This window comes from Sciurus carolinensis, unplaced genomic scaffold, assembly GCF_902686445.1.
Source record: "Sciurus carolinensis unplaced genomic scaffold, mSciCar1.2, whole genome shotgun sequence".
NCBI lineage: Eukaryota > Metazoa > Chordata > Mammalia > Rodentia > Sciuridae > Sciurus > Sciurus carolinensis.
Genome location: NW_025920242.1, coordinates 426,633 through 451,738, shown reverse-complemented (window position 1 = coordinate 451,738; position 25,106 = coordinate 426,633). Strand labels below are relative to the sequence as shown.

Below are 25,106 nucleotides of genomic sequence, written 5' to 3'. Positions count from 1 at the left end.
TCTACATGGTATAGAAAGAGAGCAATGAAAAGTTGTACTCCATTTGGTACAATGAATCAAAATGTATTCTGCTGTTGTGTATAACTAAATAGAACAAACAATAAAACAAGAAAATAATACAGTTTGTGTTTCTTGTTTTGCCAATTACCATTCAAAGTCATAGTAAATAGGACCTATTTAAGGTTTTTGTGAGTGTTAAATGAGAAAATATGTGAAAACTCCTTAGGGTAGCACCTAGAACTACATAAATAAATGCAATTATTTTGTTATTATCATAATATTTGTATTAGTTGTATGCTCCATCATAAAATCACTCAAAACTGAGGTTGAGTCACCACCATTAAGTTAACACATTGGTTAATCTACTCCCAATGGTTTCATTGAAACATCCTTGGTGGCATAACATCTTTGGTGATTTCAATTCACTACATTCATAGTCTTTCACCTGGCCTACAGCTACAGGGTACAGGTCAGGGGATTTCAAAGTCTAAACCAATTTATCACTAGAGTCAACAGAATTGAGCACGCTCCTGAGAACCTAGTAGCCATTCCAGCACTCTACCCAGGAATTCCCGGATTAACCGTGAGGCTGACTCGCAGCTCCAGCTCTGAGATGTCCACAGCATGCACCCCTGACGTCTGCTCGATGCCCACCAGGTCCTTCCTGGTGCAGCTGAAAGGCCAAGTGTGCAGGGCCGATGGGCAGAGTCTCTCGCGTCCAAATGGAGGGCGACATCTGGTGCTTCCTACTAGCTCAATAGGCGAAGGGCAGACACGAGGAGGTGTGGAAGTGGAAGAGCAGGACTTCTGTCAGTGTGGCCTGACGGGTAAGTGGGATCAGGGTGAAAGACTGCTCACAACCGCCAACTCCTGGCATTGGCCTTTTGCTGGTTGGGTCGTGAGGGCAGCTTTCCCGCTGACCCAGAGTCTTTGGTCTGCCGGTGGTGGGTGGATGTGGAAGGTGCCAAGGCTGAGCTGCACGCACGGAGGGGAGGGTGGAGCTGGGCCTAGGCCCCATCTGACCTCGACCAGGCCAGTGGAAGAGGAAACTTGCAAAGGTGCGCGGGAAGCATAAGTCTCAGAGCAGAGACTGCGTCCAGGCACCCCAGGATGTGTGATTGCCCTTCAGGTTCCAGTGGTTTGGAGGTCTGGCCAGCACCGTTGCTTAAGTAAAACTCCTGAAGACACATGTCCCACTTTTGATTTCTTCTCCATTGACTCTGCAGTCACAGTTGATGATTTGCCACTGGTTAATCACCCTCAAAGATGTATTTTGACAAATGCAAACAAGCAAAAGTTTGTAGGCTCCTTACCGCAGGTGTTGTCGATTTCAGGTCCACCTGCCCTCCTTTTAGTCTTCTAGGCCTGGAGAGTGCTGGGAGCGACCCGCAGTTCTCACCTTCCACCCTGCCTCTCCCAACCTCCTTGTCCTTATTTATCAGACCTGGAATGTGGTGGTGCTTTAGCGGAGTGACAGAATTGTGCTCAATAATATTATAACCATTTACTCATCATTTTATTGAAATGCTAGTGAGAGCATGCTATTGGGTATTGGGTGCAGGAGACAACAAAGCCGAGATGGTCTGTGTCCACTGAGTTTCTAGATTAGTGAACAATGTTTTTCGAAGTATGAAATCAAGCATTCATTCAGTTCATACTTATGCACTGAATACCACAGGAGTGTGAGGTTTTGTTGTTCTCCGAAGGAAACCAAAGGTGCAGTTCTGTGTTCTGCTTAGAAGAGTGATGGATGCAGATGTATGGAGAGGGTGCATGTTTGAAGAGTAGGAGTCTGGCAGAGTGTTTATCCAATCTAAGTACAAATTTTTGGACTGGCCTTTGTGTGTTCAGCGTATCTCCACTAAAGTGTAAATAGTTAAGTGCTTGCCTATCAACGGTGTGTGCACTTTGATATCCAGCTACAGAGAAACCTACATGTGGATATGAGTTAATGAAATTGAGTAGACAAGAGGTTTGAAGATGAAGAGGATGAGATAGAATGAGTAAAAGAAGTTTATAGGAAAATTAGTGGGGGTATTTATCAACTGGTGTTTATAAACTGATAGTGTAGGGAAAGAAACAAAGTAGAAGTAGCCCAAGGCATAATTATTGAATATTGTAACTTGTAATTCCTATTTGCCAAAATAAATTAATGTTTGTGAGTTAATTTTTTTTATTTTCCTAATTCCAGGAGTAGTTTGTGTTCTTTGTAAAACATTTGGGGAAATAACCTAAATTTTGTTTGTGCCAGTGCTTTCAGGTTGTTTCCTTGATTCCTAGTCATGGAGGTTGATGCTACCTTAATGAGCCAGTTCTATGGTAGTTATTCAGTAGTTGTACCAGGAAGTTAAACCTGGAGGCTACTCTTCTAGCCCTTCCAACAATTTTAGGGCAACCTAATTCCCTATATTAAATTATTTTCTGCCTAACTTTCTTGAATATTTTTTTTGCAGTTGTCTCAAGTATTAAATACTGTTATCTTTATGGATATAGTTTCATATTTTAATTAAATATCTTTTATGGTAATTACAGATTCACATCCTGTTTAAAAAACATAATAGAGAACCCATGTAACCTAACTCAGTTTCTCCAATGGTAATATCTTACAAAACTATTTAGAATATTATAGCCCAGACATTTACTTGATATAGTCAAGAGCCAGACCATTTCTGTTACTGGAGTCCTAGGACAGAGTTATCTGGAGATCCAACAGATCAGGTGTGGCCACTCTTCCAAAAAACTAAAGAAAAAAGGTAATTATGAGAAACATGCCAGGGCCTCTGTCCTCCTTTTTTAGATCCTGCAACATGCATATGTTGGATCCTTTTGTTGATGTAGGACAGGAGAGACTGGACACCTGAGGAGTTTTCAGGAAGCAGGTTCATTGACTGCAGGGTCCAGGGTGGATCTTTCCTAAGAATTCTTCCTCTGAACAAAGATTTTGGAAAATTTTTGAACTTTATATCCAGTGGGAGGAGGGACTTGTAGGTTTTACATGACTATTGCTTTCTGATCCATCCCCTAGACCAGGTTTCATAAGTTTTTATCAAGAAAACAGACAATATTTTTTGTACAATAAACTTGCAGACTCTCACACCTTTTGTGTGCAAACCTGGCATTTACAAGAAAGAGGAAACTTCAAACACCAAGACATCCTGCTGATCTGACAAGAGGAGAAGTTTAATTATGGCAAGGGTCTTTTGGGTGGGGGTACCTAGTCTACTTCACTATAGTCACCTCCTTCAAATCACAACTGGTAAAGTTTCCCCTTTACTAAAATGTATGTGATTAAATTGGGTAGTCCAGGATAATTCAGTACAATCTTTCCATCTCAAGATCCTGAATGTTAGTTTTGTCTGTGGAGTCTTTTTTGCCAAATAAAGTAACATACTCACTGATTTTAGGGTCTACACATGAACTCTTTGAAGGCCACTCTTTATCTACCACTCCAACCTTTTACTTTTGCACTATTTATAGATAGATGCTCATACATTTTCATTCTTATCTCTGCTTCTCTGTTGAATCATATAGTCCTATTTCATTTTGTCCTTTAGCATGTGTCACTCCACAACCCAGTTGTGCTAGATTGTGGAAAGGCCAGAGAAGGTGCTTGAGGATGGCATGGGAGACATGATTCATTGGGGAAAGCTTATAGCAGATCAATGGCAGCTCCAGGAAGAGTTCCATGGCAACAGACTGACTGAGAGCATCTGTGTTCCTTATGGTGCTTCTCCAAGCAGTACCTTTCTTTCTTGTGGTGTTTTGCCTAGTGGTACTGGCCAAATGAGTGACATGTATCCTTTCCCCAATGTCCTCAGTTCTTTGTTCATACTCCATTCAGGGGGTTTAAGTATTAGACTGAAGAAGTGGTGACATCAACATTAGTTTGCTTGTATGACCAGCATTCCAAGGAGAAACTGACGCAGTGTACATGCAAGAAACTAGCTTTTTACACATAACACTAACTTGCCTTAGTTTCCAGTGTGCATGAGGGAAATTCCAGTGTCCTTTAAGATAATATGTATCTGAAATTTCCAGATCAGGCTTGCTCTAATTCTTCCCTTAATTTTGGTAGGTTTTTGGGAACAGAAAGGGAACATTCAGGGTCATGGTGTTTTACTATTCCCCTTTTCTTTAGTAACAACACAGCACAAATGGCAAATAAAAATGGGTGCCATTAAGCAATCACGCAAACAATCCATGTGTTGTTTGTTAAGTTGCATCATTACTGGGAGCACTTCATTTCCAGGAAAGGACAATGGCATGAGCTGGGTATTAGAGACCAAATCCCAAGCTGAGTTTCTCATTTATCAATTAACACTGACTATATAACACTGACAGACTATTTTAGGGCTTTGATTGGTGACCCAAGTCTGCACATAAAGTAATTTGGAAATCAGATGTTTTATACATAAAACTTCCCAATAAATTTTATGGGCAGTAAAGTTTGAGATTAAGGGAATGTAAGCCATGTCCTTCATTCAAAATCTTAGAGCTTAACCCACATATATGTCTACTCTCTGGTTTTGCTGTATTTTTTATTTCTAGAAATTCATCTATGCCCTTATCAAATGGAGGGTGTCAACTGGCTGACCCAACACTTCATTTGTCAGAATGGCTGCATCCTGGGAGATGAGATGGGCCTTGCTAAGACCTGCCAGGTATGTCAGTGTGGAACAAGCACTTTTCATGTCCACTGAAATACTTCCTCACATTTCAATACAATCTTAGCTGTTAGCTACAAGATCTATTTTTATACTAGGATGTGAAATGCCTCACTTTTATTAAGAGATCACAAACTTGGAGTTTATTTTTCCAGTTGTGGGAGTGGTTAACAATCATGTCATTACCCTTATTTTATCTGAGCATTGGCATGTATCTGTGAGAAGAGTTAATGACTTGAGTTAGAAGTGCAGTTAATGAGCCCAGTCTTAGAACTTTTCTCTGTGTTAATCATATACACTTGACCAAGGATCAAATTGACTCTAACCTCCTTAGTAACACTTTATGGACTTAACTGTATTGCTTCTAATTTTAATACCCCTTCCTCAGTGGGAGTGGGTTGGGGTGGGGCTGCTTCCCATTTTTATACTCTGATAGAGAAATGAAGAGGAAGTACACTGTTTTCCAAAATACAACTTAGCCATCTAATGGCCTTAAAAGGGGGTGAGGTATCGGGCTGGGGTTTTAGCTCTGTTAGAGCATTTGCCTAGATGTGTGAGGCACCTTGTTCAGTTCTCAGCACCACATATAAATAAATAAAATAAAGATCCATTGAAAACTTTAAAACAATTTTTTTAAAAAAGGGTTGCAGGTGAGGTACAGTCTAGAAACCTGGAGAATCAGATGTGGCCCCCTTGGGCATTGATCAGTAGGTGGTGTGTTTAAATTGATGCTTCAGTCAGGATAATCAGCAATACTGCCTTAGGTTGAGATATGTGGTCTTGCATTAATGGAAAATCAGTCATGACACCCCTTGGATTAATCACACAAGGATTACTTACCTGAAGGATTCCAAAGATATCCTGGTGTAATTATGATATATGTCACAGGCAGCTTGATCAGAAATTAGGTAGATAAAAACTTCCTAATCCCAAGAAATTTTCACTAGTGGTCACTGGTGAGAATGAGCAAGGGTCTCATCATCTTCTTAGAAGTTTAATGTCACCTCCAATGCTCACCTTACATATATAAAGTTTGAGCTAGAGCAGTGCTACGTGGAGGCTTGTCTGACCATATGTTGAAGGCTACTTTACTTAGGCCAGGTGTACCTCATCAATCTTGGCATTATTCAGAACACAATATGACTTCGCAGTAAGGTTCCCTGAGATTTATCAGTGATTCCTCTTAGCTTTCTTGGGCAAAGAAAATGTTCATGGTTTATTCCTGCACTGAGAAATATGAAACTAGAATAAATCTCAGATTCCTGGAGGTGTCCTCCCTATAATCTCTTTTGTCTCAGTCATTGAAATTGTCCTACTGACTTCATTGAGAGCTAGAAAATTCCACTTGTCTTTTGCTTTTCCAGCTCTAATTTAAATTCTTTAAATATATACCAACTCCCAATCTGTTTTGGTAAAAATGTGCTTATAATTTTTGCATCTACATTATGAAACATATTAGTTTGCATTTTTCCTTTCTTATATGTTTCTGTCTGGTTTTAGTATTAGGGTAAACCTGGCCTCATAGAAAAAAATTGAAAAGTATTCCTCCTCAATTATCAGGAAGAGTTATGTAGAATTGTTACTCTTTATTTTTCAGATGTTTGATAGAATTCACTAATGACTCCAAATTTATTTTGTAGACACATCTGATTTTTGGTAATAAAAGGTAAACTTTTTTCTAAATTGTATCCTCAGGGAATGCTAAGCAGAATGATTTTAATACAGTTAAGTCACTTAATACTGAGTTGCTCTTGGCACACTTTGGGCTGGGATAGTTACATAAGAAAATTATTTCCTTTATAAAATTAATATGATCATGTAAAAAAAAGTGAACTGCCACTCTATCATCACAGCACTCTAACCACCTGCAAGCAGCAAGGTATGTTTTATATTGATGAAATTATAGTGCACATATAGCTCATATGGTTTCTATTTGTTAATGTACCACTGCCACTGTAAAGTTGCATTTTATTATATTCACAATCATTTTCAACTGGCTGCATAAAATGCCATCAGGAGAATTTATTATTTATTTAAATGTTCTATTGATGAGGAATCATGAGTTCCCCCTTTTTGGGGGTTAATTAAGTTAATTTTGATGTGAACATCTTTGAGCATATAGTTTTCACAGGATTTTGAATATGATCCTTAAGGCATGTTTTTTTCCCTCAGAAATAGCACAGTATTTGGGGATGCAAGCTCTTCAAGTGTTTTTGTTTATTGATAGTATTCTTTTTTCTTGTATATCACAACAACTTTAGGTCATAAGTTCCTTCAGGCATCTCCTGAAGTATGCCCATTTGACTTTACAAAGTTACATTGTATACCCTTACTTCTTATGAGAATGATAATAAATTCTATTGTCCCCATTTGAATGTGTTTTCTAGATATAGCATATACAAATATGGCATAACAAATTCCACTCTTCAGTATAATCATAAGGCACCAACTAAAGAAGACCAATGGGATTTTATCAAGTTCACATAGAACTTGAGCCAATAGAAGGTACTCTATAAATTTTTACAGAAGGAAAACACAGAAGGCGGGAGACAGTTGGGAAGGAAGGAAAGCACTTTCATCAGGGCATTGACAGAGGCCACAATGTGTGAGTCCTGTTTATAGTCAGGTCTTAGCACTTCTGGCTTGATGTTTTCAAGTGTGCCTGCTCTTTTCCATCAGTTGGCTTGGTTTCATTGATTTCTGTTTTTCCTGACTTTTGTTTGTGTTAGAGGTTCAATTACATAAATATTGAGCCTTATTGCTTGTTGACTCCTGAAGTAATCGAACACCATCAATTCCCTTGGCAAGCTCACTGAGGCTTACCTGATTTTGCTCTAGGAATGTACTAGTGTCCTAATGTGTGAAATATTGCACATAATTTCTTCATGAAGCAAGTCATATATAAGAGTTTGTATTTTCAACCCACAGTTGTGGGAACTTTGTTGTTTCTTATGGGAAAATGTGATAAAATCTGCCTTCTTGCTTTGTTCCAGATGATTGCTCTCATCATTTATTTGGCAGGAAGGATAAATGATGAAGGACCATTTCTGATTCTCTGTACCCTGTCTGTTTTGAACAAGTGGAAAGAAGAGGTGGAAAGGTACAAAGTAGATGTAGCTGGACTTGTATTATTTATGTTGATATTTTTCTAGATGATGTGTAAAATAGCATAAATCAAAATCTTATCATATTCAATGTTTTTATTCCAGAATGCTTGAAACAAAACAGTGTAGTTTAAGACACAGGATCTGATGGGGGAGGACCCAATGGGTGTTACTGTTACCATTCTGCAATTTCAAGGCTAGTACTCACTTTTTTGTTCCTTTATTTATTCATTACTGCCTGATTTTGAGATAAATAGATATCCTCTTGCATACCAATTGATGTCTTTGTTTCCTTTCTTTTATATATTTTTGAAATATTTTCTTAATGTTGCCCTAGTGATTATAATAAACATCTTCACTTAACATAATTTTGTACAGATTGATGCCAACAATTTCAATAGTATTGAAAGCTTTGCTTCAATATAGTTTTCTCTCTCCTTCTTAGTGCTCTTATTGTCATATAAATTGCATCTTTATGTATCATAAATAAATTTTACTTATCAAAAGGAGAAACTATCCTTCCCATAGAAACATAGTAACTAAAATGAGAAACATCATTGCATTTTCAGTTAGCACAAGACCCTCTTAGACCTGATCCTTCTCCCTGCTTACCACAGAACTTCCCCTGAGGTTTAATCATTATTCTAGATAACAATTCAGACTCTCAGTATTCTTTCTGGTATCAGCACTTAATGAATGGTGTCTGCACATTGCAGTCCTTTCATGACATGCACACACCATCTCATGACTCCAGCATTTGGGTTCATCTGTCTCTTTTCTTGGATTTAAATTTGCTCCATTTCTTTCCTGTGTAACATATGCAGGGGACAAGGAGGAAAGAGCACATCTTCAGCAAGTCCTAAAGCAGGAGTCACATTTTCATGTGCGGTACCTATGCGGTATTCATTTGTTTCTCTAAAACAAGAATTCCTAACCTGGATCCTTAGAAGTTGTAAAATCCACTGAAATTATATTTAATTTTTTTGATAGCACACATTTTTCTAGGGGGACAGTCTACCTACATCATATTCTAAAAGAGGGACTGTGACCAAACAAAGTGAAGGATCACTGTTCTTCAAGTTAGCTGGATATATTTTCCTCTGGTTGATCAAGGGGGAAACCTTCCCTGGAAAGTGACACTTTAGCTTCCTCTGTTGATGACTAGTAGGAGGCTGGCAGGCAGATGAGAGGGTTTTGTATACAGAGGCATCATGTCTGATAATGGGATTATAGAAATGGAGGATGCTTAATTCCAGTCTCACTTGATATCCTTGTTTAAACTAAGACTGGATAACTGTAAGACCTTCCACTTAACCATATCTCCCTTCTGTTCATATGATAGTGCTACTTTAGGAATAGGGCTTACATTTTTTTTAACACAACTAACATGTTAAAAGACTTAGATTTTGTGGTTTATGAGAGTTAAGAAGAAATAAGAAACTAGCTTATTATTATTAGAATTTATCAATTCCAGTGTTTTTATTTTTTTAATTTCTTACTTTTTTAGAACCAGGAATTGAGGCCAAGGATGCTTAACCACTAAGCCACATCTCCAGCCCTTTTTATTTTTCATGTAGGACCAGGTCTCACCAAGTTTCTTAGGACCTCATTTAAGTTGCTGAGGCTTGCTTTGCACTGGTCATTCTCTTGCCTCAGTCTCCCAAAGTCATTGGGATTGCAGGTATGTGCCACCATTCCCAACAATACCAGTCTTTTTAATGTGTCTTCCTTTATTTTTCAGATTTGCTTAAAAGATGCACTGTTTCTAAAATCGTGAGTATATTTTACTCTATCAGAAACTGTGCTGTGTGTGTGGAAGTCTTGTCTCTTCTTACATTGTTTGGTCCTTTGCCACTTTCCTGATATGTCTGGTCTGTCTTCTTTGGGTCCTTTTTATTCATAGGCAGGCATAGTGGGAGTCTTGCATTCTAATCTCTACTCATTAGCTATGTGTCCTTGAGTTAGTTATTTAATTTCCTTGAACTTCAGTGTCCTCAATGGTAAAGAGGGGATAACAGTCTTTGGATGACTGTTGTGAGAACTGAGATTACATCTACATGGTTGGTGTTTAGTAGATTCCTAGTATTTTTTGTGATTGTTAGTTTTTGTTTTGGTACTGGGGATTGAACCCAGGAATTCTCTACCACTGAGCTACAACTCTACTCCTATTTCTTTTATTTTAACATGTTCAGACAGGGTATCTGTGAGTTGCCAAGGATGGCCTTGAGTTTGTAATCCTCCTGCTTCAGTTCCCAGAATCTCCAGGATTACAGGTGGGTTCCACTGCATCCTGCCTAGACACTAGATTTGTTACCTTGTAACTTGCATAGACATCTTTCAGGACTGCTATTTGGTGACTTTACTGTAATATAGGAGGCTTTTCCTGGAAATAACAAAGTTCTATGGTATATATACACAATGGAATATTATTCAGCCATAAAGAAGAATAAAATTGTGGCATTTGCAGGTAAATGAATGGAATTAGAAAATATCATGCTAAATAAAATAAACCAATCCCAAAAAGCCAAAGGTCAAATGTTTTCCCTGATCAGTGGATGATAATACATAATAGGGGTGGGGTGGGGGGTAAGAGAAGAATGGAGGAACTTTAGATTATGTAGAGGGAAATGAGAGGGGGAGGGGTGGAATATGAAAGATGGGGGAATGAGATAGACATCATTACCCTGTGTACATGTATAGTTACACTAATGGTGTGAACTATATTGTGTACAACCATATAAACAAAAAGTTGTACCCCATTTGTTTGTGTACAATAAATTAAAATGCAGTCTATAAGATTTTTTAAAAAGACCTTAAAAAAGAAATAACAAAGTAGCAATCAGTGCTGTTGAATTAACTTTTCAGAAAGGATGTTTGAAGTATACTTCTAATTCATCCTTTTAAATTACATTTTCATAGCAGGGATTAAACCCAGGGGCACTTTACCACTGAGCTGCATGCCTGGCCCTTTTCATTGTTTAGTTTGAGATAGTCTCACTGAGTTGTTGATGCTGTCCTCAAATTTGCCATCCTCCAGCTTCCCAACTAGTTATCATTACAGATGTGCACCATCCTGCCCTGTGTACTGCTTTGCCATTCAGAAGATTTTGTTTTTAGAGTGCCTTATCAATATTTTAAATATTTTTTTGCTCATCCAGGTTATTGTGCATGGGTTTCTGTTATAATCTTATTTGGAAGTACTAAAGACTAGGTCATAGATTTTATGACTTTGTCCAGTATTTTGTTTTATTTAATTTACATTTAAATGAGTATATTATCTTTTCTTCAGAAGAGTATATGCTTTTCCTCTTTTTCATTCTTTTACTTTATTTCTTTAATGTCATGTCATGTTAATTAAATGTCATTTCATTTTATGGTGCTGGGCTTTGAACCTCGGGCCTCCCACATGGTATGCAACTGCTCTACCACTAGTTATTCCCCCAGCTCTAATTTATATTCTTAATATCCAATTTAACTTTTTCAAAGTCTCTCCATGGAAAGGAACCATTGAGAGTTACTGGTAATAACCAGGAAAGTAAATCATTGAGCTACATCATGAGCCAGTAGAGGGATAAGAATTATAAAGATATCCATGATACAAAGTAATATGTGGCAAGTCTCAAAAGATAATAAAATTGGTACATAAATGTTGTTGAGTACTTTATATAAATTGTCCCATTTAGACTTCATGAACACCCTAGTAGGCAGGTATTATCATTCATTTTACAAATGAGGAAATTAACAGATCAGTTATCCCAGTAAGGCAGAGCAGACATTTGAGCAGACATTCAAACCCATCACTTGGTGCCATGGCCCTTCTTTTTAGAGAGCTTCTTTAAGTATCTAGAAGCACTTGAGTGTCACCTTATTCAGCAGAAATACATTTTTATATCTCAGTCTGTTCTGAATGCATTTCTGACTGGAGTAAAGAACCTTACTAACAAAGGGATATTTACAATGTTGACTCATATTAAGAATCCCAACAACACACATATATTCTTTCAGTATGTTTAAGGTTATATTTATCCATTACTATATTGTACATTCTGAAAATAATTTCCTTTGATCAGTGATTCAGCCCACTTTCATTCATTGAACCAAATCCACCTCACTTGGCCTTCTGCTTTGAATAAGCATTTTTAGATGTTTGTGTATATACAAACCTGTGTCTAGTCCTTCCAGTGGAATAGGATCTAATTTATTTTGAATAATACTGTAGTATGGACACTCAGCACCTATGTCATAACCACCATCCAACCTCGCTGGGACCCTAACTCCTTTAAATCCTTAAATGCATCCTCTGCTTCTGCTGCCCAGTACTCTCCTTGGACTTCCTGCCCTCTCTTTGGATCCTCAGATCACCCTTCACCTATACCACTCTCATTAGGTGAATGGCAGTAGGCACCTCTGTTCCTCTGAATTTTCTCTCTGAAGAAAATTTTCTTTTTTCTTCCTCAGAGGAAAAAGCCTTCCTTTTTGTAGGCCAGCCTCTACACAGATCTTTCTTTTAATCTTTCAGGAATTGTCCTTCTTTATTCACTGTTTTTCTTGATCCACTTAGTTTTACAAGTAAAAAATTAATGCAATGGGATTCCATAATGTTACATACAAAATTGAAAGTTATAAATTATATAACATATTTTACTGTCTTTTGCATGTTTTTCACATTTTTAAAAAGAATACTCAATATTTATATCTTTTTAGTTTTACAAGAATTTTTGCAGCATAGTATTTATCATCTTATCACCTATTATTGGATATTTAGTTTAGTTTTCAGTTTTGTGTTATATTATAAATATTGCATTTTAGAATATCATCCAATCATTTACCATATTTTGGATTGGTTTTAACAGCTTTCCACCAATAGCATCTGTTTAAAATATGATTTTAATACTGAACTTCTTGAGACATTGCTGTCATAACCTACTATACTACAAAACATGCTCTGGCAACAGCCAGGAATGACCTCCATGTTAATAAGTCCAGTGGCAGCATCTTCCTGGACATCTCTGTGATCCTGTTCACCACTCTCCCATTTTAAAGTCTCTTGATTTTCTTCATGGGTTTGAATCTTAGCTCTACCTTTATGATCTTGACCTATTTACCTAACTTTCTGAGGTTTAGTCTCTTTGTGGGCACAATTATGGTCACTTATCTTATTCTTTTGGATTAAATAACACATATAGCCACAAGCACAGTGTCTGGTACATAGTAAAAGATTATAAATGTATCCTTTTCTTTTCTGTCTCTGGCCCCTTACTTCCTGTATAGATCTTTCTCATATTGGCAAAAAGAAAAAAAAAATCACTTGGTAACCTCTGAGATGGGAAGGTCATGATTCCAGGTATATTTCTAACAAAATGGGCTTACTGTTAGTCTTTCTAACAAGTCACAATTTTGTAGTAAGATGTGGTTGTGAGACATATGTTTGAGCTACCCGAAAATGAAAGTTTGGATTTTTTCTCACAGCTACACATGGAGTATTCTTGTTGTGGATGAAGCTCACAGATTGAAAAACCAAAGCTCTCTGCTGCATAAGACACTTTCAGAGGTAAACCCAAAGGATAGTCTTAGTTTTTAATATATCCCTCCTTCATTTTTTAATTGACTTTATTTTTTAGAGCAAGTTATTTCCAACAAAATTGAGTAGAAGGTACAGAGAATTCCCATATGTCCCCTGCCCATTTACAAATATGCTCCCCCATTCTCAGCATCTCCCTGAAGAGAGATGTTAAAACTAATGAACCTGCATTGACAACATCAGAATACTCAGAGTCCATAATTTATGGATTCACTCTTGCTATTGCACATTCTTTGAGTTTGGACAAACAGGTAATGACACATATCCACCATTATAGTATCACACAGAATGGTTTCGCAGGGTTAAAAAACCTATTTCCCATCTATTCATCATTTCTTCTCCCCTCTAACTCCCCTTTGAAAACACATAGTTTAGGTCTGTACATAGTCAACTAAATTGATATGTTTTTAGATAGATTTCTGCAGGGCTAAAGAAACATTTTTTGGGGGGTTAGGGGTAGTGACAAAAGTAGTATTGAATATGGCTAATTACTTTTCCTTTCTCTTTTATGTAGGAGAAAATATTTACTAAAATCCAGTTATCAAATGAGCAAGAAGCTACTCCAATAAAATACATTGTATTTTTGGAGATGTTTCTACTCTCTTTTGAGTGTCTGTAATTTTCTGGCAAAATGATCCTATAGTTCTGCCTGCAGTCACAGATGTATTGGACATACTTTACCATCCCCCCATTGACCTAGTCAAAAATTTTGATCATTCACATGAACTCATGAAAAGACCAATTTCTTAGAAAACATTGTCTCCAATCTCTCATCTGTCATATTTTTTTTTGTTATGATACCCTTGATTTCATTCCCTTCTCTCAATCTATTGTATCATTCTGGCAAAGTAGGTGAGAAATATCATTGTAATCTAGTGCTGCCCTTTTTATTCTGAGAAGCCAGTGAAACATGAACTACCTTCTCCTTGTTGACCTGGTGAAAGTTTGCTCACTCATGAGACCACACTTGGTAATTTCTGAGATGATAATTGAAATTTGGTCCTCATCCTATAATAAATCACTTAACTTTGAGTTCATTTAGTGGAAAATCTTAGATCTGAATTCTATATTTAATGGCCTAGAGGTTGCAGTTTTTAGAGTTTTACTGAAGATGTTATCAGTTTTTATTAGCTTCAAATATTTTTATCCCCTGCCTCATAGAACATCCTCTCTCTCTGGTGTCCTCTTTGCCTTCTTTGTAGGGACTCTTGATTGGGTCTCTTTGCCATAAGTTTGTACTTTAATATTTAAAATAATATACATAAATAGGATATGACTTTTCTACTTTGCTGTATTATTTAATTCTCCTGGCATAAACTCTTGTGTCAGTTTAGAGGTTGACCTTACTTGGCCTAATATTGTTATTGTTGTTTTTCTTCCTTCATTAGTCTCTCCTATTATTGGTGTTCTTATCTGTTTCTCAGTGTTTTTCCTTTTTTTTTGGGGGGGGGTGATGCTGTTGATTGACCAAGAGCTTCATGCATGCTAGTCAAGTGATCTGCCAGTGAGCCACATTCCCTGCCCTGTTTCTCAAAAATTTAAAGAAGTCCTTTCTGTATTGGACTTCTTATGGCAGAATGTCCAGAAACATCCAGAAATCTTGATGTCTTGCATCTGATGTACTGCAAAGTTTTATAAACAGATAATTTGTTAGTGTACATCTTGTTTCTTGCTTGTAACAGAGAGACCTGATGCTATAGCTCTGGCTTTTCAAACTCCTTGAGTGTATGTGTTTACTCAGATGCCCTAGTTAACTCCCTCTTGTGGGTCATAAGAGTTTGAATCCTTACATAGATTGAATAACAATAACCATAGTGGATAATTGTGTAATACTCAGAGTTCACAAAGTGATGTTACTTACATTCCTATGACAGAGTCTTCTTTACAGATTATTATCCCCTTCTTTTAGTTGAAACTGAAGAGATATTATCTCCTACATTAAACAGAGAGTACCACTTGAACTTGAGCCTCCTAATTTCATGGTCTTAACTCATTCCATTAAATCATGCCACTCTGTGTTTCAATAAATGTTGTCATGAGTAACTCAGTTTTGCTTCCCAATGTTAGAGATTTTTAATTGTGTTTATTTACATATTCTAGTTCTAGTGGTCTTCAGTCTCCTGTTGACTGGAACTCCTATCCAAAACAGCCTCCAGGAGCTCTACTCTCTCCTCAGTTTTGTGGAACTTGAGCTTTTTTCCAAGGAATAGATGGAAGATTTTGTTCAATGTTACCAGGATATTGAAAAAGTCCAAATCAGGTTAATTCCTATTCAACAAATCATCCCCAAGAGATATTGACACAGAAACTTCCCTAATGCATAACAGTTACAGATAGAAAAGAAAGAGAATGGATAACCAGAGGATACCTGCAGTTCTTCAAGGAACCACAATCACAAGGCAGATGTTGGGTCCCTCATGTTGCATCCAGTTGTCTGCTGTTCATGATTTTTATTTGTTTGTTACAAGATTCTACAATAGAGCTCACTTGGTTCATATTTGGAAGAAGGTAGAAAGTATTTACTGATCTGTATGCTTTCATAAAAAAACAGCTTGTAATTTTCTTTTTAAATTTTTTCTTTTTGTTGTACTGGAGTTTGAACCCAGGGGTGCTTTACTGCTGAGATACATTCCCAGTGCTTTTTTAAAAATTTGGAGACAGTGTCTTGCTAAGTTTCTTAGGCTGGCCTTCAACTTGCCATCTTCCTTTCCTGAGTATATGTTACCATGCCTGGCTTCAAATTGTAAATTTTTATAAAGACATTTACTTTCCATGCCACTTCCCAGTGCAGAAAAGTAAGTGCATGCTGTAGTCCCAAACTGCCCTTAATAATTCTGCAACACTGGTTTTTCTCTTTAACACTTTGCAGAAACCAAAAGTCTGAGATGAGTGGGGAGTGAAAGTGAAAAGGTAAGCCTTCATCCATATAACTGGTAATTTTCTCTTATACCTTTGCCCCTCTGCCTTGTGGAATTACCTGAATATACCTGTAATATCTGAATATCCTAGGCTGATTGTCCAAAACAAATTGCAGGAGGCCAACTAGTGATTATGTATGTACAGGTTAGATATGAGTTGCAAAGACTTCTTATAGCACAAATTCCCATACCACAGGATAAAGATTACCTCAAGAACCTGCTCTGATTGATTTCTCCCATGTTTAGAGTTGCCAGATAAAATATAGGACATCCAATTACATGTGACATGGGACAAACTTGTATATAAAAACTATTAATTGTTTATTTGAATTTCAGAGTTAGCTGGTTTCTTGTATTTTTATTTTCTGTTTCTGATAATCCTATGTGAAGTATAATTCTAATTTTGCTTTTACTTTCCATGCCACTTCCCAGTGCAGAAAAGTAAGTGCATGCTGTAGTCCCAAACTGCCCTTAATAATTCTGCAACACTGGTTTGTCTCTGGTATAAAACCATTTTCACTGGTATAATTTTTGAAGATCAGGATACCTGGTCAAGGCACAAGGGATTAGAAGTCAAAAACTCAAGTTTGAATGCTGGCAATATTCACATTCACCTGTGTGTCCTTGGATAAGTTGTTTAATTCCTCTGAGCCTCAATCAACTGTTGTAAAAATGGTGACAGTATTACATGCTGTACATTTCTAGTCTGTTATGCTGCTCAGTGAGATTAAATGCAAGAATAACCTGGAAAACAGTTTCTTGAATTGAGATTATTAATAAGAAGAATCAAGCTCTTTGAGTGTTTGTATTTTGGGGTTAAAAGCCAGGAAAAAGTCCAGAAGGAGTAGGGAAGAACCCAGTAAAGGCAGAAATCAGATGGTCCTCTAATTATGTGTGTTCAGCTTTCAATTTTTTGACTTTACAATTTTACAAAAGCATTACACATTCAACAGAAACAGTACTTTGAATTTGAATTTTTATTGATGTACGTATTTGTGCTTATTTTTGAGGTATGTGGTATTGGTGTTTTGATTCATGTATACATTGGGTAGTGATCAATTTAGATAATTAGCATATCATATACTCAAACTTCTTTATGTTGAGTATATTCAAAATTGTGTCTGAATTCTAACTGGTTTGAGATATATAATGCATTATTGTTAGTTATATTAAAATGTTCAATGTCATTAATCATCAGGGAAATGCAAATCAAGACCACAATGAGAAAATACCTCACCTCAATGAGAATGGTTATTACAAAAAGACAAAAAAAAAAAACTAACAAATGCTAGCAAGGATGTGGTGAAAGGGGAACTCTGATATACTCCTGGCAGGAGTAAATTGGTCCAACCATAATGGAAAACAGGATGGAGTTTCCTCAAAAAACTAAAACTAGAACTGCTGTACAATTCAGAAATCCCATCAATGGAAGGGACATCAACATGTCACAGAGATATTCCTACTCCTGTGTTTATTGCAGCACTATTCACAGTACCCAGAATTTGGAACTAACCTAAATGTCCATTAGTAGATGAAAAAAGAAAATATGGTGTATGTACACAATGGGATACTATTCAGCCATAAGACAACATGAGTTTCAGTCTTTTCCAGGCTAGAGATAGGTTGTAAGTTACTTTCCTGTGAGGGTGTGTGGCATCAGCAAGTCACAACTCCCCAGTCCCCCAAGCGATCATGAGGGTAAATACCTGATACTCCACAGTGTTCTGTGTTGTCAGTGTTGTTTTGATGCAGGTATTCAATAAATTACAGAAAGTATTCAACAGTTTTTCATAAAATATTATTTTGTTAGATTATTTTGCCTGAGTTGACTATTGTAAGCATTGTAAGCACACTTAAGGTAAGGTGGGTTAAGTTGTGATGTTTGGTTTGTTAGGTCTGTTAAATACATATTTTACTTACATGATATTTTCAATTCATGATGGGTTTATAAGAATGTAATCACTTTGTAAATCCAGGAGTGTCTGTACTATGAAAATTGCTATACTAACCTAGAATGCAGAATTAGCTTGAAAATGAGGGCAGTAAATTGTTATATATTCTCTAGTAGTTCATTGCCTTTGTTGTATTTTTGAACCACTCTCTTGTATTTTTTTTCTTACACAGCAAGTGAACTACACAACCTCTTGCAGTCATTTCTGCTGAGGAGAGTAAAAGTTGAGGTAGCTACAGAGCTTCCCAAGAAGACAGAAGTAGTGATATACCATGGCATGTTGGCTTTGCAGAAAAAATACTACAAGGCTACTTTGATGAAAGACCTAGGTAATCAGAGGGCACTTGATACATTTAGCAACTAAATGAGAATGTGATTTTGGGGCAGGGAAATATTTTATAATTACACTCACTTTGTATAGCAAGAATATAGAGTAGGATTTTGTATTCTGAATGATACTCAGGTCAGCTGCAGTGAGACAATGGCAGTGTTAAGTGTGTCAGACTTAGTTGTTGCTTGATGAAATTTCCCTTTTTTCTCTTGCCTAGTTTTTTCTTATTCCCTACAATGAAGCAAACACTTTTAAATGTCCATTCATGCATTTTGTCCTCAATTTGCTTTTCTCCCCTTTTAAATCCACAATAGCAGTTAAAGAAGGAAATTTCAGAAATTTCCAGTCATTATAACAAACCACCCCAAGTTCAATATATAGTCTTTTTTCTCAAAACAAAGTGACATATAAGAAAGTTCCATGTGGATATGCTGTTAATTCTCAGTGCAGATGAGCCATTGGGAGTTAGTATAAATTTGAGGAATGTCCAATGAAGTGAGTAAGGTTATTTATAAAGAGTTGGGTTTGGTTTTTGTTTTTGTTTTTGATTTGTTAGTCCATTTTTCTTTCTCTCTTCAAAATTACAGATGCATTTGAAAATGAGATGGCAAAGAAAGTTAAACTTCAGATATCTTATCTCAGCTTCAAAAGTGTGTGGATCACCCATATTTGATGGTGAGGCACTGTCATTTTTCCCCACATTATTTTTATTTAGTAGTTCTGTGTCCAAAATCATAGCAGAATTCTTAGAAAAAAAACTACCTGTATTTACTGTGTGTATTTTGCTTATTCTCATTTTCCTCTATATTAATATTATCTAATGTTACTCAGATTTCTTCAGATGTTCCTGTAATATCCCTTATAGCTATGTTTTTCTTTTTCTCTTTTAATCCAAGATCCATAGATTCTGTATTGCATTTGCCATGTCTCTATTTTTCTGCAATCTAGAAATGTTTTTAAGCTTTCTTGTGGGGTGGGAAGGGGACTTTTTGTCTTTCATGATGTTGACAGTTATGGAGAATAAAACTGGTAGTTTTACAGAATGTGTCATAATCTGGATTCGTCTGACCATGTCTTCATGATTAGATTGTCTCTAGTCTTGAACCTACTCAAACACTATGCCAAGTTCACCAGTGATCTCTGTGATGCCCAGTGATCATCAATTCACATTTCATTTAACCTCTCAGAAACCCTTGACACAGTAGATCACTTTTTTCTTGAAATACTCTTCATTCAGCTTCTGGAGTAGCACTTTGTCTTGCTTTTCCTTCTGCCCACATGCTCCTTAGTATCCTTTGCTGCTTCCCCTTCATCTTACTGACTTCTGTACTTTTCTCTCTAAGCACTGCTTTAGTGCTTGCCTACAAAATTGATGTGTAGTGTTTTCATTTTCATTCAAATAATGTTTTTTTTTTTACACACTCTGATAGGCAATTCTCTGGCCATGGAGGCTCAAGTATAGAAAGAATGCAAAAGGTTTGCTGTACTTCTTTCAAAGACTTTTTGCCAAGTAGCACTGTGAACTATTTAAAAGTTTAGCAGGATCTTAATCAAATTCACATTAGAATTTTTTTAAGGAAAAAGAGGCATTAGGAATGTAGATTTTGAAGGAAAACTTCAAGAATATTCTTTCTTTAAGTTTCTTAGATTTTTTCTAATTAGTTGTATGTGATAGTGGAATGCATTCATACATTTTGATAGATCATACATAAATGAAGTATAATTTCTCATTTTTCTGTTTATACATGTAGGATCACATCGGTCATGCAGTCATACATGTACATGAGATAAAAATATCTGTTTCACTCAACTATCCTTCTTACCCTCATACCCCTTTCCTTCTATTCACTCCCTCTACAAAACATAAATTAACTCTATTCTTCCTCTATCCTACCTTATTGTGAATAAACATCTGCATATCAGAGAAAACATTTGGCCTTTAATTTTGGGTGTTTGGCTTATTTCACTTAGCATGACATTCTCTAACTACATCCATTTACCAGCAAATGCCATAATTTCATTATTTTTTAAAGCTGAGTAGTATTCCATCATATATACATACCACATTTTCTTTATCCATTCATCTGTTGAAGGGCATCTAGGTTGGTTTCATAGTGTAGCTATTGTGAATTGAGCTGCTATAAACTTTGATGTGACTGCATCACTGTAGTATCCTGATTTTAAGTCCTTTCAGTATAAACCAACGAGTGGGATAGCTGGGTCAAATGGTGGTTCCATTCCAGGTTTTCTGAGGAATCTTCATACTGCTTTCCATAATGGTTGCACCAATTTGCATTCTAAGCAGCAATGTATAAGTGTACCTTTTCCCCATATCCTTGTCAACATTTACTGTTGCTTGTATTCTTGATAATTGCCATTCTGATTAGAGTGAGAAGAAATCTTAGAGTAGCTTTGATTTGAATTTCTCTAATTGCTAGCAATGTTGAATATTTTTTCATGTATTTGTTGATCAATTGTATAACTTCTATGATGTGTTTGTTAGCCCATTTATTTATTTGGGATATTTGTTTTTGGTGTTAAGTTTTTTGAGTTCTTTATATATCCTAGAGTTTATTGCTTTATCTGAGGTGCATGTGGTAAAGATTTTCTCCCACTCTGTAGGCTCTCTCCTCACATTATTGTTTCTTTTGCTGAGAAGAAGCTTTTTGTTTGAATCAATTTCATTTATTGATCCTTGATTTAACATATTGCACTTTAGGGGTCTTATTAAGGAAATCAGATGCTAGGCTGACATGGTATAGATTTGGATCTACTTTGTCTTTTATTAGGCCTGAGTCTTTGATCCACTTTGAGTTGAATTTCATGCAGTGTGAGAGATAAAGGTTTAATTTCATTTTGTTACATATTCTTTCCATTTTTCCTGGCACCATTTGTTAAATAGGCTATCTTTTCTCCAGTGAATATTTTTGGCACCCTTATCTGCTATGAGATACCTGTTTTTATGTGGGTTTGTCTCTGTGTCTTCTATTCTGTACTATTGGTCTACATGTCTGTTTTGGCACCAAACCATGTTGTTTTTATTACTATACCTCTGTAGTATAGTTTAAGGTCTAGTATTGTGATGTGTCCTTCACTATTCTTGCTAAGGGTTGCTTTGGCTATTCTGGATCTCTAATTTTTCCAAATAAATTTCATGATTGTTTTTTCTAGTTCTATGAAGAATGTTATTGGGATTTTAATAGGAATTGCATTAAATTTGTTTAACACTTTTGGTAATATGGCCATTTTGATAATATTATTTCTGCCTATCCAGGAGCATGGGAGGTCTTTCCATCCTCTAATGTCATCTTCAGTTTCTTTCTTTAGTGTTCTGTAGTTTTCATTGTAGAGGGCTTTTACCTCTTTTGTTAGATTGATACCTTTTTTTTTTGAGGCCACTGTGAATGGGATAGTTTACTCTCTTTTTTGGGGGGGTAATTTTCTTTATTTCTCTTTTAGTGAATTTATTACTAATGTATAGGAATGCATTTAATTTATGGGTATTGATTTTATATCCTGCTATGTTGCTAAATTTATTAATTACTTCTAGAAGTTTTCTGGTGGAAATTTTTAGATCTTCTAAATAAAGAATCATGTTATTGGCAAATAGTGATAGTTTGAGTTCTTCTTTACTATTTCTATAACTTTAATTTCTTTCTTTAATCTAATTGCTCTGGCTAGAATTTCAAGGATATTGTTGAATAAAAGTGATGAAAGGGCATCCTTGGTTTGTTCCAGTTTTTAGAGGAAATGCTTTCCAATTTTTCTCCATTTAGAATTATGTTGGCCTTGGGTTTAGCATATATGACTTTGATGATGTTGAGGTATGTTCCTACTATCCCTAAGATTTTCTAGTTTTTAAACATGAACTGGTCCTGTATTTTGTCAAATGCTTTTTCTGCATCTATTGAGATAATGATTCTTGTTTTTAAGTCTATGTATATGATGAATTACATTTATTGTTTTCCATATATTGAACCAATTCTGCATCCCTGGGATGAACCACACTTGATAGTGGTGTACTCTCTTTTTAATATTTTTGGTAGCAATTTTCCAGGATTTTATTGAGAATTTTTGCATCTGTGTTTATCAGGGATATTGGTGTGAAGTTTTCTTTCCTTAGTGTCTTTGTCTGATTTTGGTGTCAAGGTGATATTAGCCTCATAGAATGAGTTGGAAAAGTTCCCTCCTTCTATTTCATGGAATAATTTGAGGAGTATTGGTTTTAATTCTTCTTCGAAGATCTTGTAGAACTCAGCTGAGAATCCATCTTGTTCTGGGCTTTTCTTAATTGGTAGGCTTTTGATGGCATTTTCTATTTCATTACTTAAAATTATTCTGCTTAGATCATGTATGATCTGACTCAGATTAGATAGGTCATATGTCTCTAGAAATTTGTTGATGTCTGCAGTATTTTCTTTAATTTGAGTATAAATTTTCAAAATAGTGTCTAATTATTTTGTATTTTAGTTGAGTCTGTTGTTATATTTCCTTTTTCATCTTGTATTTTAGTAATTCAGGTTTTCTCCCTCTTTCTCTTCATTAGTGTGGCTAGGGATTTATCAATTTTATTGATTTTTTTCAAAGAACCAACTTTTGTTTTGTCAATTTTTTCAATTGTTTCTTTTGTTTCAATTTCATTGATTTCAGTTCTGATTTTAATTATTTCCTATCTTCTACTGTTTATGGTGTTGATTTGTTCTTCTTTTTCTAGGGCTTTGAGATATAATGTTAGGTCATTTATTTGTTGACTTTTTATTCTTTTGATAAATGAGCTCAATGCAGTGGACTTTCCTCTTAGTACTGCCTTCATTGTGTCCCAGAGATTTTGGTTTGTTGTATCCATATTCTCATTTACTCTAGGTATTTTTTTCATTTTATCCTTGATTTCTTCTACTATCCATGTGTCATTCAATAGTGTATTATTCTCCATATGTTAGAATAGCTTCTATTTTTTATCTTATTGTTGATTTCTAATTTAAGTTCATTATGATCTGATAGACTGTAGGATATTATCTCCATTTTTTTTGTATTTACTAAGAGTTACTTTGTGTCATAAGATGTGGTTCATTTTAGAGAAGGATCCATGTGCTGCTGAGAAAAAAGTGTGTTCACTCATTTATTGATGAAATATTGTATATATATCTGTTAAGTCTAAGTTATTTATTGTATTATTGAGTTCTATAGTTTCTTTATTTAGATTTTGTTTAGATCTGTCCAGTAGTGAGAGAGATGTGTTAAAGTCACCCAGTATTATTGTGCTGTGGTCTATTTGATTCTTGAAATTTTGAAGGGTTTGTTTGATGTACATAGATGCTCCATTGTTTGGGGTATAAGTATTTATAATTGTATGTCTTACTGATGTATAATTCCCTTCAGTAGATGAAATGACCTTCTTTGATTCTTCTGATTAACTTTAGCTAGAAGTCCACCTTATCTGATGTGAGGATGGAAACCCTTGCTTGTTTCCACAATTTGTATGTTTTTTTCCAATCCTTTCACCTTCAGTCTGTGGATGTCTTTGCCTATGAAGTGAGTCTCATGGAGATACCATATTGTTGGATTTTATTTTTTAATCAAATCTGCAAGCCTATATCTTTTGCTTGATGAATTTGGACCATTAATATTCAAGGTTATTACTGAGATGTGATTTGTATTCACAGTCATTAGGTTTATTTATGGCTTTTAATTTGATGTAGTTTCTTCTTTGACTATTCCTTTAGTGTAGTTCCTCCCTTTGCTGGTTTTCACTTTTTTTTTCCCTCTTCATCCTCATGGAATATTTTGTTGAGAATGTTCTGTAGTGCAGGCTTTCTAATTGTGAATTATTTTAACTTTTGTTTTTCATAAAAGGTTTTTATTTCATCTTCAAATCTGAAACTTAATTTTGCTGGATATAAAAATCTTGGTTGGCATCCATTTTCTTTCCAAGCTTGAAATATTTTGTTCCATGACCTCCTAGCTTTGTGGGTCTGGGTTGAGAAATCATTTGAGATCTGAATTGGTTTTCTCCTAAACATAATTTGCTTTTTTTTCTCACAGCCTTTAAGAATTTGCCCTTATTCTGTATTTTAGTCATTCTCATTTTAATGTGTCTTGGTGTGGGTCTGCTGTAATTTTGTACATTTGGAGTCCTGTAAGCCTCCTGTATTTGATTACCCATTGTATTCTTTAGGTTTGATAAATTTTCTGATAATATGTTATTGAAAAGATTGTACATTCCCTTGGTTTATACCTCTGCTCCTTCATCTATATAGATAACTCCTAAATTTGTTCTTTCCATGTTTTCCCATAATTCTTGGAAGGTCTGTTCATGGATTTTTGCATCTTCTCTGCATGATCAACTTTATTTTCAATAGTAAATAATATTGTCTTCATTGTTTGAGGTTCTGTCTTCCAAATGGTTTAGTCTATTGGTGATGCTTTCCATTGCAAGTACAATTTGGTTTATTGATACCTTCATTTCAAGGATTTCTGCTTTTTTCCCCACAATCTCTAATGCTTTATTGAAGTGATCTTTCACTTCCTGTAATTTCTCTTCAATTTCACTCTTTATA

The 25,106-nt window shown here is 35.7% G+C and overlaps 1 pseudogene; it reads left to right on the top strand.

The window, feature by feature from the left end:
- The first annotated feature begins 646 nt into the window (after positions 1 to 646).
- Positions 647 to 25,106, top strand: part of LOC124975298 (chromodomain-helicase-DNA-binding protein 1-like) — a 138,742-nt pseudogene continuing 114,282 nt past the window's right edge.